Source organism: Polistes fuscatus, unplaced genomic scaffold (assembly GCF_010416935.1).
Source record: "Polistes fuscatus isolate 324 unplaced genomic scaffold, CU_Pfus_HIC Scaffold28, whole genome shotgun sequence".
Classification (NCBI taxonomy): domain Eukaryota; kingdom Metazoa; phylum Arthropoda; class Insecta; order Hymenoptera; family Vespidae; genus Polistes; species Polistes fuscatus.
Genome location: NW_025113105.1, coordinates 345,515 through 366,519, shown reverse-complemented (window position 1 = coordinate 366,519; position 21,005 = coordinate 345,515). Strand labels below are relative to the sequence as shown.

At 34.2% G+C, this 21,005-nt stretch overlaps 1 pseudogene; it reads left to right on the top strand.

Annotated features, from left to right (window-relative positions):
• Nucleotides 1-7,307: 7,307 nt before the first annotated feature.
• Nucleotides 7,308-8,328, top strand: LOC122519002 (annotated as a pseudogene).
• Nucleotides 8,329-21,005: the final 12,677 nt, after the last annotated feature.

The window sequence follows — 21,005 nt, the reverse complement described above, 5'->3', positions numbered from 1 at the left end:
TCTCTTACCGTTCGCTTCCGACGCAAGACGACAACCGAACGCACGCTGTTTCTTATCGCTCCTAACGATGGCCTGTCTGGCCAGAACATTATCCCGCGTTGGTAGCCTGGCGACCGGTTGCAGATAATTCGCCACAAGCCCACGTGGGGCGCCGGGCGGCAGGTTGTAAACAATTCGCTACACCTGGCCAGCTAGAAGCCCACGTGGGGAGCCTGGAGACAGGTTGTAGATATCCGTACAACTGACCGACTAGAAGCCCACGTGGAGAGCCTGTTGGGAACAAAACACCAGACAACTCCACACACTCCTCACTCACTCACACACGCTCTAGTCACGTTGCCTAGAACAAAAAGCCAAGATAATGAGAAGCTCAAGATGACAAAAAACACTGTTGTTAGCTCAACCAGAGTGAACACCAGAATGAGACTCGTGCGTGCACACGGCCCCACGCATCCTATCCCCCCCGCACAACTCAAGACGCTCTCCCATGCCTCTTGCATGGTAAGGCGCGTCCGCACGCATCTCGACAGCCCTTGCGCGCCCTCGCAACTTAATTAACGCATACGCCGCCTATCCTATTCCGCGCGCAATATAAATTATTCCAACAACGTAAATATCGCCGAACATCCCGCCCGCCTTCGTCGTACTGACGAACCAAACCGAGCTACGGTTGACTGGTTGTCTCAACCGTCCCTATCGTCGAACCTGAGGGGGCACAGACGCGCAATGTGTCGCTGGCGCAAACAGGTGCTGGTCTTGACGGTGACCACTCGCACAAACCCGTCAGGGCCAGGGTGCAACTCGGTTACCCTGCCCAACGGCCATTTTGAGGGAGGGTACCGATCATCCCTTATCAGTACCAGCTGCCTGACTCGGAAGTTCTCAGATTGATTCCTCCATTTCTTTCGACCCTGTAAATGTGACAAGTACTCGTTTGACCACCGCTTCCAAAAATTATTGCGGACGCGCTGAAGAAGTTGGAACCTATTTAACCGGTTCTCCGGCAAAGTAGATAACTCGGCGTCCTGAATCAAAGCCGACACTCCCTCATTGAGGAAGTGAAAGGGAGTGAGCACTTGCAGGCAAGATTAAACATCTCTTTCACTTCTTCTTTATTAAATGTATCTGCCGAAAGAATATGATGACCGGTCAGATTGCAACTAACATGACTCGAAGGTGTCGATTGTAGATGTAAATTTGTACTATTATCGCTCTTTTGACATATTGAACTACTAAAGGAAAAAGGTGAAATATTTTGTTGAACTCCGAGTAACATTGGATGGTCGACGTCAACATCGATCGTTTTTACATTGACAACAGACTGATGTTTTATATTTCTTTCATTTCTCTGATATCCTGACCAAAACCTGGATTAACCAGAATTTGTTTTTCGACGTTAGCTACTTCACCTCTCAGAATAACTCTGTGAACAGATCCACAAACTTTCATACCAGCGAAAGGTGTCCATTGAGCTTTGCTAAATAATAATGCTTCCGGTATCACCCATTCATCGTCGAGATCAACTTAAATGTAAATATTTGGTTGATCTGGTATATTGAATATCTTTTCTGGATTCTTGTAAGACTTCTCGACCAGTTCTTCTATCGTTAGTCTTCCTTCGTGTACTGCATTAAATAACAATGCTAAAATTGTTTCTATATATATATTCGGTTCATAACGTTCTCCGATGTCTTCCGATTCCTAATCGCCATTGTTCTATCGTAACATATGTCTTCGTTCAAGCCTCTTTCTTCAATTTCCCTATGAATTCCTTCCATCCAGCTTTTCCTAGGTCTTCCTCTTTTCCGCCGTCTTTTTGGTGCCCACATTAGTACTTGTTTGGGTAATCTTTCGTCTTCCGTACGTTGTACATGGCCAAACCATCTTAATTGTTTTGTTTTTATATCGTCAATTATAGTATGCTTTACATCCATTATCTCCAATATTCTTGTATTTCTGATTTTATCTCTTCTTGATACACCAGCGGCTCTTCTCCAGAAGTCCATTTCAGTTGTTCTGAGCATATTTTCGGATTTTCTTTAAGTGGCCAAACTTCGCTGCTATATGTTATAATACTCTTAACAATGCTGTTCTAGATGTTATGTTTATTCTCTTTGGAAATACGTTGGTCCCATAGGATTGTGTTCAATAATGCGATATCTTTTCATCTTGTGTAATTTTAAGCCCCAAGTATTTATATTCCTGACAGTGATTGATAGTTATTCCGTTTTCCAATGTAAGATCCTGCTGTATGCCTCCAACGCACATATATTCCGTGTTTTAGTATTCACTTCTAAACCCCAGTTCCGGTACTCTTCTATGATTTTGCGGGTCATATATTCAATATCGTGATAATCCTGGCCATGAGAATCTGATCATCCGCGAAACATAGAGTGTATAGCGTGTTATCATTTAGCGGTATACCCATATTTTTACATTTCCTTTTCCAGGGTTTCAAAAATTGTTCCAAATATATTTAAATAACGTCGGCGATAGACAGCAGCCCTGCTTCAAACCCTTATTCACTTCAAATCCCGACGAGATTTCCTTGCCTAGCTTAACTTTTGCTATATTGTGGTGGTATATATTTTTTACAGCTTTAATGAGGTTCAGACTGATGTTAGTTTTTTCGAGGGCTTCTCAAAGTTTACTTTGTGGCACAGTGTCGTATGCTTTCTTTAAATCTATATACACTAAATGAAGTTCTTGATTGTACGCTATTTGTTTGTCTATTAACTGTGTTACACAATGAAGGTGGTCAGTGGTGGATCTGCCAGCGCGGAAGCCGGCTTGCTCTTCGGCCTCTAAATCTTTATATTCTTCTTCAATTTTATTTTTAATAATTTTTCCGTAAACTCTGCTGATGGTACTTGTGACAGATATTCTCGGTAGTTATCACATATACTTTTACTGCCTTTCTTGTGTATTGTAGAAATTACAGATAATTGCCATTCTTTTGGTGTGACTTCGCCATTCAGACATCTATTAAATAGATCTCTCAGGTGTTCGTACAGGGTGTTGCTACCATATTTGAGCAGTTCAGGTGCTATGTCGCCAGGTCCAGCCGCTTTCCTATTTTTTAGGGATCTGCATGCATTTCGTACTTCTTTTAGCCTAAACCGAGTCGGTGAGCCAAAATTGTTTCTAATCCTAGAAAACCTGGTAGCGCATTTTCTTTTAATTTTTCTTCAACGATATTAGGTGCATAATGCGTCGGGAAACAATAGATCACATCTAAATTTCCTATAACGCTTGTTGATCCTTTATAGATACCAAATGAGGTCGTACTTGACCCTTTCTTCCACCTATTTGTCTTAGATCATCTTGACAAAGAGAAAGATGGTGTGGACATATTTCACAAGTTACAGCTAGACTCTTTTCTTTGGTAATACGTATGATTTGAATTTCTTAATAAACATGAACATGACAACATGACAAATATGAACAGGTCTGTCGTACGAATTAGCCAAAAGAAGAATGGTTGCTGTAGTTTGTCCCTCGGCATGAGCACATATAGGATATTTCTTACGCGAGTTTTGGAAATGCTTTGTCCAAACGTTCAGATCCAGCAGACGTAGCGTCGTGAATGTATCATTCAGATACATCTTGAGGCCTGTGGCAAGGGGTGCGAGTTCTGGTATGTTACTTTATTTGTTCGATGATGTATCAACGAAAAGAGCCTAATCGCATCTTGCAAAAGCTACGGCACGCTCTTTTGCCAAGGCAAAGGTCTGATGATCAACGAAATCAGGACTGGTGTTGGACATAGCAAATATCATGGTGATACCACTTGTCAAAGCGGCAGCTGTGCATGATGCAAAATCTTCTCTGTGATTTGCATCAATATCACGAGTGTGTACGTGAACTTCTTTGAAACCCGGTAGTTTAATCATTTTTCGTGAAGACATGCAATAAGTGTGCGTCTTCATACGCGGTGCACGTCTACCTAACATTCTTATTGCCTCGACAAGAAGTTTGGCACATTTAACAATCGTGACAAGTGGAACAGAATAATCTACCGCTAATCTTGGTACGATAACCATGTGTCATGAAGTTCGACATGAATCCTGAATCAACTTTTACAATTTTTATAATTTTCTGTTCATAGCATTCGTTTACAAAATTATATTGTATTACTATATACTTTGAATTTCTTGTCATATTATCAAATTTAGCTATAGCAATTGTTCCAGAAATATCTTCATAAATATTAATTGGTTTTTCAATTTTTACCTTAAATTCTTTGAATAAATTTTTTATAATCTTAATTTCATTCACACATTCTGATAAAGCTACATATTCAGCAGCTGTCATCGATTTAGTAACGCTTCCTTGTTTTCTAGATTTTCAGTAAACAACATTTCCAAAAATTCTTATAATATATCCTGTCGTGGATTTTCTATCGTTTTTATCTCCAGCCCAGTCAGCATCAACAAAAAAATCCATTTTATCAGCATTTAAATCCTTTTTATATGTAAGTTTAAATTCCTTTATCAAATATGTTGCGTATCCCACGCAACGAGTGAGTAGGGCGAAGCACCTAGGCGCGTACGGCCCTGCCAAAGCGTTAGACGCGTGCGACAAAGCAATATCGTTGTTTTTAGTGGTAACCACGGTAGCGCTAAGATGCCTGCAAGGGCTCTTTCTTTATTCTAGCTCGCGTTCTCCCACTACATTTATCACGCCAATCATATGTATCGACAGCCGCGTTATGCTCGGACTTTTCGGTGATTGGTGCAGCATTGCATCGCCTTTTGGTATAAAAGCCAGCGCGTTATTGCGCCGGTTGTCACTCTGGATTCATCGCTCGAGATTCATCTAGCTGAGACTTGCGAGAACTACTTCAAGGAGAATTCTTTGTATTGCGTAATACCATATCATCTAAGTTCGGCCAGCGACAAGGGACAAAGGCGGTCCTGCACTTAGCCAGAATTATCCGGATTTGTGGATTCTTCTTCATCGTTTTCAACCAGGGTTTTTATGCCGAAAGGCTTTTCCCTGACGAGCCAAATAAAGCGTACTTTTTAGTACTGATTGGGCTCAAATAAAGTTGTTATTGTGTTCTTTATTTTCCTATCCTCCTTCCCATTAATAAGGAATCTCGATATCACTCGTAAGGGCATTTTTCGATTCACTACTATCCACTGGAGTACCGATTAAGGCATCGGTCGCAACAACAAAATACAAATACTTAAAATTTTCAATGCATATTTATAATGTGTCTCATGATAAAATTTTTGAGAACGACTTAAGTAATTTACGCTAAAGCTAATATCTAATCTTGTTCCCGTACTAATGTTTAATAACGTTTCGATTAAATTTCTATTCTTTAAATCATTTGATGCTAGCTGCGCAGGTTCTAAGCTCAGATATTGTTCCATTGGCGTAGTATATGAGTTTCGCTTTTACAATTTTATATTTCCTAACCAATTACTCAATGTATTCACTTTGGTCCAATGTCATTTTGGCAAAAATAAGATAATAATAATTTCAAAGTCTGTATTCTAGCTACTGGTGAATATATATCTTCTAATACCTCACTTTTTTGAAAATCTCTTCCTACAATTCTTGCATTCTAACAATTATCATATTTATTAGTGTATATCCATTTTAAATCTAATATTTTTTTTCTTTTTCTTTTTCTTATATCTTTCAACCAATTTCCACGTTTTGCTTTCATCAAACTATTTATTTCTTTATTCATAGCTTCTCTCTCTCTCTCTCCATAAATGACTCACATTACAATTTATTGTTTTATTATAAGTAAAAAGGCTGCTAGTGCTTACGATATTAACATAAATATAATTTTAATTCGAAAGATTTTCACTATATCTATAAGGTTTCTTTTTTTCTCGCGTGGACCTTCTTGGAATTTCTCTTCCATCATCATTAGATCTTTCATTTAACTCTACTTTTTCATTAGTTTCGTTCGATACAGAATTTTCATCATTTTCAACATTTTCATCGTTGTCATCATCGCTATTTTCGTCACCACGGAAACCAATTAGGGTTTTATCATTTTCAATTACATCAACATGGTCTACTTCTAACTATTTTATTATTTATTAAAATTCTGTATCCAACATGATCATATCCTATTCAATTTCCTACGTCGGCTTTTCTATCCCATTTCGAATTTCTTTTTATTTCGAGTATTCTTACAATGACTTTAGTACCATATAATCGCAAGTTACTAATATTCGGTATTTTATTAAAGAAAATTTCAAAAGGTGTCTTTTTTCAATAGTGTTTGCGATTGTTCTATTTTTCAAATAGGCTGCTGCTTTTACTACTTTCGGCCAATATTTACGATTTACATTTGATTCATATAACAAACATCTGACTCAATACGTTATCGTTCTATTATATCTTTCAGCGGTTCCGTTTAATTGACGTATATATGGAGGACAAGATTCTAATAAAATTCCATTATCTCTTATAACCTTATAGATGTCTTTGTTTAAATATTCTCTCCCATTATCACATCTAAATCCTTTCACCATTTAGATCTGTATTGACTAATTCTAAAGTATCAGTAGCGCTCTTCCTTTTATTTTCAAAAGGTATATTATGCATTTTATTTTTGACACACGTACCACATTTTAAAAATACTGACTCTAGCTTTTCCGGTATATCTTCAACTAATTTATTTTTACACATATTTTCCAAATATTTGAAATTAACATGGCCTAACATTCTATGAAATCTTTCTTTCTGTGTTTTATTTACTTGCTCTTTCGCTATAATATAACAATTTTTACTGTCAATAAAACTACTCATTTTATATAAACCATGCTCTTTGTAAGCTACTGCAATTAAATTGTTTTGCCTATTATAGATTTTCGATGTGTCTTAAACAGAAATAATTTTATTTTTATTAGTTATTTGTGCAAAACAACAGATTTTTATCCATCTGCTTCACGTAAAATACATTAGGTATTGTTATTCTATGTTTCATTCCATTTACGTTAAAATAAGCAAAAATTTTCCCTATCTTTGTACCTTTCAAGATTATACCGTCTCCAACTTTAACATTTATGGGTTTCTCTATAGTGATAAATTCGTAAAAATAGGATTCGTCATTTATTGTATGGTCTGAATAGCCACTGTCTAATATCAATGTATATATCAATATCATAATGTGATAATTTCAGTCGCCACAATTTGACAACATAGCACACTTTTACGCAACACAGGAGTTATATTTAGTTTCAACTTTCTCTTTTCTTATACATATTATACTAAAATAAATCTATCAATCTGAATAGCCTCGACAACGGTACGGTTTTCTCTTTCAGTAGAACGTTATGTTCTGGAGTAAAGGTCACAGTATTCTTGTGTTGTATTTATTTGACTGTTTATTAATGTCGCCACAATTAATTTCACGAGCAAAGAAGAAAATGGTGTTATTGAATCCTCATCCATGAATTTCGACCTCGTTTAGTATCTATAGAAAACTTAACATTGGTCAGGCTGGTGAATTCGATTATTCTGGTTCACAAGCGATCAAAGCATTGCAAGAAGAATGCATCCAAACACTTTAATAAATCCTAATATTGCAACAGTGCAAACTTCCAAAGGGATGGCTGACAAAGTTTACTTTTTACCAATCATTCCAGATTACGTTAAACAAGTAATACGCTCGAAAAGACCCGATGGAGTGTTATTAACATTTGGTGGACAAATGCATTAAACTGCGGAGTTAAACTAGTGAGAACCGGTGTATTCGCAAAATACAATGTTAAAATTTTAGGCACACCGATCGAATCTATCATACAAACGGAAGACCGCAAAATATTTGCCGAACGTATTGGTAGATTCAAGAAAAAGTTGCACCAATTTCAGCTGTGTATTCCATAAAGAAGGCCTTCGAAGCAGCTAAGATACTCGGTTATCCGGTTATGGCAAGAACAGCGTGTTTTCTCGGTGGCCTCGGTTCAGGTTTCGCTAATACGCAAGACGAATTAAGGGAAGGGGTAGGATATTTAATTTTTCTTTTTAGATTTTTTTGAAAATTTTTGAGGTGAAAGTACCATATTTCAGGAATATTTTGTAAAAACTTCAAGTCGATCCGAGAAAAATTGATGGAGATACAGCATTTTTAGTATGCTTTATATTACAAAAAAAGGATTAATCGAGCTGAAATCAAAACTACGCTTCAAAGCAAAAAGGTCGTGTTAGACACGAGTTCTCAATCCAAAAACAACTCCGTACGAATTATGGTTTCGACAGGATGTTATGCTGGGAAAGCTAGTTACTTTTGGAGCAACTGCCTACTCGCATATTCTCAAAGAAAAACTCAAGAAGCTCGACAGCAAGGCTGTTTAAGGTTTTTTTATGGTATATAATTAGAACGTGAGAGGCTTCAGGATTTTAAAATTTGATTGATTTCACTACCGCTTCTCACTTTTCACCCATGTGTGGTGCAGCAAGAAGATTAAAATGCCACTAAGTGGAGTCGATTGAAAGTACTGATGAGATAGCATAATGTTTCTGAGTGCATTTAGTAAACATCGGCTTTAACATTGAGTCCGCGCCTACGAGATTTGTGCCACAGTCTGAATGCAGGTCGCGTAGGATGCCTCTTCTAGCTGTAAAGCGTCTGTATGTTAGGATAAAGCTATCACAGTTGAATAGTCACTGACAGTCTCGAGGTGCACAGCTGACGTTGTGAGGCATACAAAGATGCAGATCCAACCTTTCGTGGATTTTTCACCACAATCTTTCAAGCATTTGATTGTGAGTGGACCAGCTTAGTCAACGCTGGTATGAGTAAATAGTCGTGATGGTGTGACACGCGCGACAGGCAGCTGTCCCATCAATCGCTGCGCACGAATTCCCCCGTTGCCGCGCGCAAGATAAGCAGCGGAAAATGAGGGTTTTGACTGAAGCTCTGCCTCCGAGAATCCAGTATGATTGACTTGTGTCAACAAGAGTGATTTAAATGCCTCCATGATAAATACGTAGATGCGAGTGTTCTATGATGAGCTAGTAAAGCGTGTGGAGTGTCGTGGCAATATTGCTGCATGTTTGTTATCCAATGTTAGTGAGGACAGGTTGAGCCGACCTTCTTACTCGTATGACTGCATAGTGATCAAGAAAGGCAGTCATCTAAAGAAAGCGTGAGCCTTTGGCAGAGTTGAGATTGACTTGAGTACATTGAGTTCATGTAAAAAGAAAGCTACTTGAGTAGCTCTAACTCAAAATATCTTGGCAGCTTCCATTTCTTCTGAAGAGATTATTGTTTCGGGTGAAGTGAGAGGGTGCTTTCTCAGTCTCGCGATAACTTTAAAGCAGAGAGCTGTCATTTTCATGAGTTTATTAGCATGAGTATCGATATATTAAATCCCAATGGTATTCGATTTTTGAAGCTGCTACAAAGAGTGCAACACCGGGAAGAGCTTCATGCGCACTGAAGTCGTCTGGTACTTGGTGAGTAGTGTGGTGAGATTTATAATACCGTGGGTATGAGTTTTTCTTTTACCTCCAATATTGATGATTGGTATTGTAGGATTCGTGAAAAAATTGGGCCGTTGGACAGACTGGACGGGACTCGAACCCGGATCTTCCGCTTCTTGGGCGACTGCTCTTTAACCAATTGAGCTATCCAGGGCCACCGTCCAATCTCCTCACGAAGCTACTTCAGTGTTTGGCTTGGAGGTGCTCGCATCCCACAGTATAATGAGTGCAGGCGGTTGATTTTGAGTTGATGGGTAAGTTACGGAAATGAAAGTGAGTTCCGAACCAGGATCGATGAGTAGACGAGCATGATCAGTGATTACTTGCGTATGAACCTTGGCAATTGCTGTAACAAACAGCGTTGAATGATGAGTACACGAAACGGATGCTGAGTTGACGATTGCACAGGGTCCTAACGAGTTGCTAATGAGATTAAGGGAGTTGGTTCGATCCTCGACGAGATTGCCGGCTTTTGAATTCCTGATTCGTGGATCATTGTATGGTGCTTTGCTCCACACTGCTTACAGCACAGCGCTGATCGACACGAGTTCGCACTGAAACGTCCAAAGCAGTTGTAGCACAACCTTAAGTTCGACATTATGCTGCTATTGTAATGAGCTGCTATTTAAGAGAAAATTCACAATGAGTTGCGCCGGAGATCCCTGCACGCAGCTGCGGAGGTAATAAAACCGCTCGATATCTGAGATCCTCTCGTTCTTGAAGATGAGTGACTCGAACTACTCTTTAAATCCAGGCCAATTAGCGTATTCACTAGAGAAACTTTTGAGTTGAATGTCCGGTAGTTTGGATTCGATGCGCGGTTCAGACGTTGATTGCTGAGCTGAGTGCTCGCTTTGATTCCCTAAAATGAGTGCTTGAGGTTGTTAAGAGCGAGCTTGAGTTTTCGACACAACTACATCTCTTGCTAATGAATGTTGCTCGAGAAGTACAGGTGCTCCAGAAACGTCACTGGCCAATTTAGTTCGAAATACGCATGAATGTCCGAGAATTCCTTATGGATGAGATTGAATTGTTCAAGCTCTGTCTAGGACATCATTTTGCTGAAATAAAAAAAAATTATGTTAAAACGGGACCACTGATACTAATACTAAAACTAAGTGTCACAGTAGACTACAAACGTTATGGAAGCAGTCGGTAAAACCGATATGATTTAAAATTCCACTAATAATGTTCGTAAAACTCTAAAATGGTATAAGAAATTCTTTTTCCACATGCTTAACCTTTCGACTTACAATGCTTACATACTCTATAAAACTACGTCCAAGAAGAATATAACATTTACAAAATTTGATTTACGTCTCATTCCAGAAATTCTATTAAAATATCCAAATGAAAATATATGAAGCAATAAGTCTAGAAGCCAAACTGCATCCAAAGATAATCTCTTACCACTGGTTTAAAGACATTTTCTATCCAAATATACCAATTCCATAGGAAGCGCGGAAACGGTCCGCGGAAATATGTGGTTTGCAACAAATACAAAAAGCAAACCGAAACACGATTCGAATGTAAAGGCTGTAATGTTGGATTATGTATTGAACCCTGTTTTAGATTATATCATACAAAAAAAGATTAATAAAAATTGTTAAAAATTGTCTGGGATTAATAAAGATTATTAAAGATTGTTATAGATTACTAAAATTGTTATTATTATTTTTATTTTTTGATCGGCGTGCTGGCCAGTTGCACAAAGAAATGACCAATAAAATCAGTTCTGCACATCGTGTTAAGAATTACACGTTGTACGCGCGGTCTATCTTCCCCTGTCACGCCCGCTGCCCAGAACGCAATTTATTTCTGAGCGCTGCGCTGCGAAAAAGAGTTAAAAATACGAATACATTAAAGGTTCTCTATATATCACAACACAATAAAAAAAGGTCTTTTTTAGTCCTAAGGTTTATTTTATGATTTTTCGATTCATTGGGCGCCAAAATCATGAAAAAATATCAATATCCAGTTTAAAGTTTACTTGCTAAAGAAGAATTTTTCATAATAACATGTTTTCGAGTTTTTATAAAAATATTAGACAATTTCGGTATATTTAAATTTACCACGAACAAAGAGAAGGGTTGCTACTTTCGCACAATGTTACCAAATGGCACATTAATGATCAATTAACTGTTTAGTTTAAACTTAAAAAAGTTTAAAATGTCGTCGAGAAAGTGTAAATATGATGCTGATTCTTTTTGCTATGCATGTGGCAATTTTATCACAGTGCAAGATATAAAATTCGAGTTAAACAAAAATAATAAGCTTTGTGAAGCCCACAAAACCTACTTTTATTTTCCTAATTGGTATCAAGAGAAGCCATGGACTATACATGTTGCTTGCAGTAATTGCAAAAGATGTCTAAAAGGTAGAAGGTTTTTAATGAAAACAAATTTTTATAAATGTCTTTAAATTTATTATTTTTATCTATTTTAGGTTGGTATCAAGATGAGAGGAAAGGTGTGTGAAATTCGCAGTGCCGTGAATTTGGCGAGAACCAAAAGACCATGTCAATTACTGCTATTTTTGCATAGTAAATCTACTTAAAAGTCATAGTGATAAGAATGCGAAACCAATTCAATATCCTGAACTTGCTTCCACCTTTCCAATTTTATATAACCCACAACTCCCAGTACCTGAAACTTCAAAAGAATTATCTCATTGCCAGTCATGCTCACCTCAAAGTTCAAACAAAATTGTTGAAGATGAAGAACTTTTATCATCACAAGGACTAATAAAACATCATTTTATTACTATAGAAGATTTTAATAACTTGATAAGAGATTCAAATTTGACAAAAAGAAAGGCAACGATTTTGGGTTCTTGTTTAAAACAATGGAACCTGCTTATTGATGTCAGCATGACGGATCAACAAAATCGGCATGAGATATTTTCTATGTTTTTCACAAACGAAAATAGACTTTTTTCTGTAACAATATTAAAGGTTTATTCGAAGAAATTGGGATACCTGTGTTTCCAGTGAATGACGTTTATTTATTAAAAGCTCTACACAAAACCTAAAAACCGTTTTATTACCCAACGGAAAAAAATTTCCATCTCTTCTAGTCGCTTATTCTGTATACCTCAAAGAAAACTATGCAAGTGTTGAAATTTTGTTTGAAGCTCTAAAATATCAAGAGTATAAATAGCAATAGATATAAGAGCAGAGCTTAACATTATGTTTAACGATCATGGCCAACAAGAACGAAATTTTGTACAGAAAAACAAAACATAAGAAGTCAACCTATTGCTCAACCTGAAAATGTGTTAACACTTTAGTGGCTGCTCACACAACATGTGTGTGATGCTACCACCGAGAGTTATTAGGCAATGGCACAGTCTCTGTGTAATTAATTATGAATGTAAATAAGTGTAGATATTGATATTGGCTTTGTATTTCACCGTTACGTTTTTGATCTTAGGTAATTATTGTTTTATTGCCTGTCTTTAATTTTAGATTTTACACTACAGTGGTGTACCACATAGCTTTGATGTATTAAAGCTAATACACAGCGCTAGTTTTACTTGTGCTTTTTTTCAAATAACAATAAATAACATGCAATACGACAATATCAGCAAGTTTTATGTTAAAAGGTTTTGTGCAGATATTTAAACGATTATTTTACGTTGAGTCATTTTACAAAGGAGGAGGAGGAATGCTTTTAGAAGACGAATGAGCGGATAATTTATCTGATGTTCTAATTGAATTTCTGGATTTTGGAGAAATAGAACAATTTGCAACTTTGCATCTTTCAGAGAAACAAAGTGAATTAGAATTTTCGGATTTATGAACTTCCGGAAACCCCGTGAAACCTCGTTTAGAATGGAAGACGAAACGTTTGAAGAGGAATATGCAGATAATATGTCTGACGTCCCAGTGATGTCGAGGACACTGAAAGCAGCGATAGTGATAGTGGTGACAATATTGAAAGAGGAAAGAGGAAGATTCTTTCCCACAACAAAGAAGAAATCTTCGTCTACTTCGTACACTAAGCAGCAGTGACAAAGAAGAAAAAAACGTGGAAGATACAATCGACTGGTCTATCATTGATACACCGCGTGTATATGAATTTTTCGAAAGTGCCACGGGACCACGTGTTAACGTTACTGACCGTGATATGGTTGAAAACGTTGTAAATTGTCTCCTCGGAGATGATCTTCTAGAGTTCATCGTTATGGAAACGAATAAATATCGTGCAGAGAATTACCGCACATTTAACGTATAGTCGACCGATCGGGAAGATCATCCACATTAGCGTTAGTATCACGTTCCTTTTTTTCTGCAATTTTTAATTACCTTGATTTGAAGTTTATCGCAATTATTTACGCGCTGATTCTATAATTAACAATATATAATAAAAATCGACTAATTTATTAGTAAGAATTATTTAAAAAGTTACACAATTAATTGGGACTAAATAAAGTTATAGTAGTTTAAGATGAGAAAGATAAATTTAAAAAAACTGGTGTATGTACTTATATACGCACGTAAGAAGTTATATTTCTTCTGCGTAACGAAACATTTTTTTTCGCAGCCTATATGCTTTACAACGTTGTTTGCAATGGATACTTTTTTTTAGATACATTTTTATAACGATAGTTATAGGCAGTACACTTCTATGTATTAGTTTTAGAAATTTCGAAAACTAAAACAAAAACAAATGCATACTGATACTGGTCAAAAAGCTACAAGAGATTATAATTTAATAACAAATATTGTAAAAAATAATTCATAAATAACTAAGATGCACTCATTTTTCAATTCTTTCAATAGAATATTATTGCACACGGTTTCTTCCAAGTATGAATAAAAAGAAACAGTGTCTTCCAAAATCTTTAATGATTTCAGTATCGTCGGCTTCTTCTTATCGTTGTTGAAAATACTGCACTCTCCATTCCAGTAAAATGATTGATCATCTATGCGGAGAGAATGAGTTTTCCAATAATTTGAATAAATATTTTTCAAGAACAGAAGAAACAGAATATTGCTATTCCGCAATCCGGAATAGTCCAGAAGAGAAAATGAAAATTTAAATGATGAGTTGTTCATGAATATACTATCAGACTGTTCTGATGCTATATGCAGATAATTGGTTCTAAATATAACGACAATGATGGTATTATTGTTCCCATAGATCAAAGTAATCGTCGAATACATTTGATCGAATCGGAAGATGTTGTTAGATCCTTCTATGGCACAGATGAAATCAATGATGTCGATGATTGATTAGAGAATGATGTGAGATTCGAGCTAGAAACATATGATCGAACCTCCAGCAGAAACACGATGTCTTAAGATCAAGAAAACGTATTGGGAATAGTACAGTTGTTTCTTGACAATGATTTCTTTGAATTATTAGTAACAGAACAAAAAAATATAGCTCTAAGTTTGTAAACAAATTTAAAGAATATAAGCAGTGAAATGAGTTGATGTCACAGTGAGAGAAATGAAAAGTTTTTAAGTTTAATTATCGTGTTGAAACAAAGACAAAAAGATTATATGCATGATTACTGGTCCACTCTTTTCATAATATATAGAAACTCCAATATTCCCCAAAGTAAGAAGCAACAATAGATTTTTGGAAATATGAAAAATGTGGCATTTTTCTAATAATGATTTATTGCATGACAAATCAGACAAATTATTTAAAATTAGAGAAATTTGATATTATTTACAATAAAAATTTCAAAGTGTATATACACGAAAACGAAAATTATCACCGGATGAAGGCATGATTCCTCTTGGCGAGAGAGGTTATCTTTCGCGCATATAATCCTGCAAAGTTAGTGAAATATAGAATCCGGATGCTGTGCGAAGCAATATCAGGATATATTTGTAATTTTAAGATCCTGGATCTTTATGTAGAATTCCATCATTATATTTACATAGACATTTACTACAATAACGTACACATAGCTGAATTATTTATACAGAAAAAGATAAGAGTTTACGAAGCAATACGATCAAATAGAGGGTTTCCTCAAAATTCAAAGAACATTACATTAAAAGAAAATAAAACCAAATTTTCGAGAAAGGGAAAAGTTCTTCTACAAGTGTAGCAAGCAAAGTAAAACCGAACAATAAGAAACATTTTTATCATTCATTCCGCATAAATGCTAAACATTTCACATTGGTCAGGGGAAAGAACAGAACCTAAATATGTTGTGGAATACAACAAATACATGAAAGGAGTTGATCGTGCAGATTGTTGGGAAAATAATATAAGACCCTGAGCCATCGTCATGTATGTACGGCCCTGGGCCAGCTGGGGCTTGGAGCGTATTTTATTTCTAGCAGCGTTCAGCGCGTCTGTTAGTATGTAAGTAAGAAATATAAAAGATTGTAGTTACACCTGGTAACTTTTATATTATAATTTTGAAAATAAATGTATGATATTGCTATTTGTGAAAATGACAAGTTCTATCACAATCACATAAAACTCTAATATAGATCATTTTATGTCTTATTACAATATTTTTCGAAAAAGCACGAAATGGACAAAAAAAGCAATGCCTTATTCTTATAATGCATTATTCTTATAAATTTATTTCTAGTTAAAGAAAAAAATAAATAATAATAAAATGACATAGAAAGTATTTTTACTAAAAATTACAATAGCATTGATAGAAAAATCCTGAAATTTAACATTTAGACACTGAAGAGGCAGAATCTTTGAACGCCAATGCAAGAACAAAACGAGCACTAAATTATGACTCAACGAATAGACTATCCCAACATTTTAAAAAACAATAATTATTAAACATTTTTACGGTTGGAAATAAATTATAATCTAACCGACGAAGTAGAATATACAATGCTAACAACAAAATTAGATATACACAGTATGTATGTAATTGTTGTAATGTGCTATTGCATAAACTGGCATGCTTTGAACGATATCTCACTGTTAAAAAATATTAAAATGCGTTACAATTTTTTTATTTCACGTTTGGACCGTGGTATTTATCTTTAGTCATCTTTAATGATCTTAATTTTCAAACTAGAAAAATAATACTTTTTAAACGAACTACAGAATAATTGTTACATATATTTTCAATTTCATGTTTTGTATAAACAATATGTAAAATAGTTAATCAAAATTGTTACCGTAAAATATAATTAAACACTTCTTGTTAAATATTTTTCAGACTTCGTTTATTTCAAATAATGTATACCAGTCCGCGTTACTTGCGAAAAATGTGCGTCGGTGGACAGCGTAGTTTAGCTTGCCCAAGCACGGTGAAAGCAGTACAGTTTGCTATGGTTCGCGCGATCGGCTAAATGCTCAAAAGGGGAAAAAATGCGAAAAGTGGCCTAATGTCACAACATGTGGATTAAGAAAAATTTTTGGATTACTAATAATTATAGGGTTAGTTAGAAGGGCAAGAATTAACCAGTATTAGTAAACTAACCCCATCATTGAAACACCAATTTTTTCGTAAACCATGAGCCGCAATATATATATAGGTTACGAGAAATCTATAAATATTTACATTTTCTAATAACAAAAATAGTTTTTCAAATGCTGACACGTTGTACTAAGTGCAACATCTAATCGATTACTTTTCTAAAAAATTTGAAGGGAACTTTTCTCCAGGGCATACCGTGGCGCGGACGATTTAATTTCAAAGTTTATAATCCAAGTAAAATAACCAAATACGGTTTACTAGGCAGAATAGCATGCGATTCTATTATTGGTTATATATTAAGATTCAAATTATGTTGTGGTACGGAACAAAAAGTAGAGAAAACTGTAATGGACTTGTTAAAAAATTATTCAACCCATTCGAGACCGATTGCATACTGTGTGTGCAATTTCTTTCTGGGCCAAAAATACGGATTGCAATCCAGGTGTGCAATAGTAGTAATGAGCAATAATCAGTTATTCCGAGTAAAGTAGTCGTCAAGGTACTGCTTTTGAATTAATAGTATCTGTAGAATACAGAAAAATAAAATTTTGCATTGGTTTTGTTTACCTGTCGGCAATCCTGGATTATGTTCCTTTTTTTTGTTAAATAAATAAATAATAATAATTAATTGCTTATCTTCCCATACTTCCAATACGCCCCCTTTTTACCTGGTCACGCTATATATATATATATTTATAAATTAAATAAATAAATAAATGAATACAAATAAAATAATAAAAGAAAAATAATCGGCTTACATTACCGGATATTATCGGTCATCAAACAAGGAAGGGGAACAGGTTTCTTTATCAACTATATTCTATGTAAAAAGAAAATTAATAATAATAATTATAATAATATAATAATAATAATAATAATAATAATAATAACATAAATAAAAAATAAATAAGGAAAATAAAAAATTAACAATGAAAATTAATAATGATAATAATAATTATATTAATAATTAAAATAATTTTTTTTTAAGTTATTTTTTCAAGTTATTTTTTAGGTTATTGAGGTTATACTCGCTTTGGTATGCCAAAGAAGTATAACTTCTTACATGCGTACATAAGTACACACACCAGTGTTTTTTTATTATAATATGTATAAGAAAAGAGAAAGTAGAAACTAAATATTACCCTTTGTTGCGTAAGAGTGTGCTATGTTGTAAAATGGCGGCGATTGAAATTATCACCTGATATGTTGTCGTATCGGATCCTCTCGAATATTCGTGAATCGAAACCGATGAAAAAATAAAAGATAATAGAGAGGATAATGTATATATATATAGGCAACAAAGGAACAGATAGAAAGCAAGGTCTTAAGATAAGAAGCCAGATTTAAAGTATAAGGCGAGATTTAAAGTAAAACGTAAGGTTTAGAAAGAAATAGTAAGATTTAAAGTAGTGTATATGGTGATTATATTAAAATATATATAAATATCCTGATTTTTCTTTACAAAATTTTCATTTTCATTACTGAGTTACACTACTTTATTACCTTAAGATATATTTCAAAAAATTATTTTTCGTTTATTATCGTTTATATTCGTTAATATTTAAAATCGTGTATTTAAATCAAAACTAGGGGTAGTAAGTCGCGACTCTCTATACCTCCCTGGTGATAAAAAATTTTCCGAATGACCAAGCTCGTTTACGCTATCACTTTTTTGTGGGTAACCCCCTCCGTGGTTACATTTTGTTTTGGGTATCAGAAGAAGCACGATCTTCGAAAGTCTCTACGTTTTTATTTTGTCCTATAATTACCCTGGTTCTAGTAATACTTTTAGGTGGCGACGAGAACATAGTTGATTTAATTTATTTTAAATAAATATAACGAAATAAAATTAGTATAATTTAAAATTTAATTTAAAAAAAAAACTCAGCTTTAATTTAATTTAACGTCAAATTTCAAATGTACCCTGCCAAGGTCTTTAATATTTATATTTGACAAAGTGATTTTTAAATACCCTATAAATTTGAAACAGAGTAATTACGCCGTTGGTTGTTGGTTAAGGTTAATACACAAGTTCAATAATAGTTTCTTCTTACAATATTGCGAAAATGTTATCTCCACTAAATGCGAAGTCAGTTTTTCTGTTTCCTTATTTAGCTTAATCCGGTTTAAACGAGATTAGTTAATATTATTCTAACTTTCTTTTAGTTTGTCCTCAGCGTTCTTGCCTATTTACCAAAACAAGGAAATAGTTTTTAAGCTAACTTTTTTCTATTCCTAAAATAGAATATTCGTTGGCGAGAAAAGAAACGTGAGACTCTTCTTGATTTCGTCATCTTACTTTTTTTTCCTTTAGTTCATTGCCTGTTTAATTTGCTTCGTGTGTTTACAAGTAACGCGTACCAGGAAATATGAAAAAGTTTTTGTTCACTCTCCTTGACTGCTTAAAGTAAATATACAACGAACTATTTCTTATGAATGAATTTCAAATTGACGAAATGTTCAACGTATTTCGTCGAATGCCAAAGAGAAAAAAGAAACTCTTCCGGCTTAAATTTCTCGTAATAAATTTTACCTTACGGCTCTCGATAAATAAGACTTTTTTGTTAAAAATTAATACCTGTCGGCCTTCAATAAATGAGTTTTTTTATCAATTAATTTTATATTTTTCTAAGCCTTGTTTACGACTTTTGGTTCTCAATAAATGAAATTTTCCGGTCTTGAAAAATAATTAACTTTGTAATTGTCGAGACATTGTTTATGACCTTTCGGTTTCCAATAAGTGACATTTTCCAATACCGACAATTATTTAAATTCAAATTACCTTTCGGCTCCCAATATATGAGATTTTTTAGTTAAAACGCTTACTTCACTGTTACCTGTAATAATATCTTATCAACGTAGTTTACTCAAGACTGTAAATTACTTTCAAAGACAATTTTATGACAACAAAACTTTAATTTTTGTATTATTTCCTAAAAATGTATTTGCAAATTAATATTTTATTTTTATTACCAAGTTACATTACTTTATTACCTTTAAACATAATTCTAAAAAATTATTTTTCGTTCATATTGTTTTTTTTATTAGTTAACTAATTTTTTCTACTTTCTATCATTTCTTAAGAACTTTCTGTGTATTATATTCTGTTCTTTATTATTGAAAGCGAAATAACTATTTAATATTATCTAACTACTGTTAAAATAAGTCTTTATTAATATCAATAATGTATTTTTATTTTTCCTTACATTGCAATCTTGGTGTTTAATCTGCTCTTTGCAATAAAAATATTCTGAGAAGCGAGAAGCACCCACTGTGTGCAATCACCTTATTTATGCGAATTCACTTATAAATTGGGTGATATCCATAATAAGCTAGTTTTTTTTATTAAAAATGAAAATATTAAAGACATAAGCAACAAGAAGTTTCCTCCTCGGGACCGTGTTCGGAAAAAATCACCGTTTGAATGGATTGAGAATAATTAGCCGTCAGATTCTAGGAGTTTAGTAAAAGTTTTATACAGTTATAAAAATATATATATATATATATTTATATATTTATTTAATTAATGTATAATTATAAAAACAGGTGTCTTAGGAAATTTGGACGGGTTAGAAATTCTTTTTGAACATCATTTTATATTATATTTTTTGAACGTTATTTTGATAACGTTCAAAAAGAATTTCTAACCCGTCCAAATTTCCTGAGACACCTATTTTAATAATTTTATTTTCTGGACAAGATAAAAACCAATTAAATTAATATATAATATTAAACAGACGTCCAATTTATTAATTAGGATAATGAACAAAATAAAAAAAATTTTAATAAATATATATTATAAAATAAAACATAAAATTAAGTTTTTCGACCTAGTATGACTCATATATTTACCTTGTTTTTTCGATTTGACAAAAACAAAAAAAACAAAACATTCCGTGTTTATTCAAATGTAGAAAAAAGGATGATCACATTGCAGTTATATTATTATATTAAATACAGGACTTCTATTAATTAATTGTTTAAATGTAGTACACATTCTTCATATTTCTTCATTTGAACAAAAAATATTAAAAGAAAACGAAAGAGAGAACAAAAAATAAAGGCGTTTCCGAAAAAAGAGCGACATATACGCGATCTATTGTCCCTGCGATTAAGCGGAGTAGGGA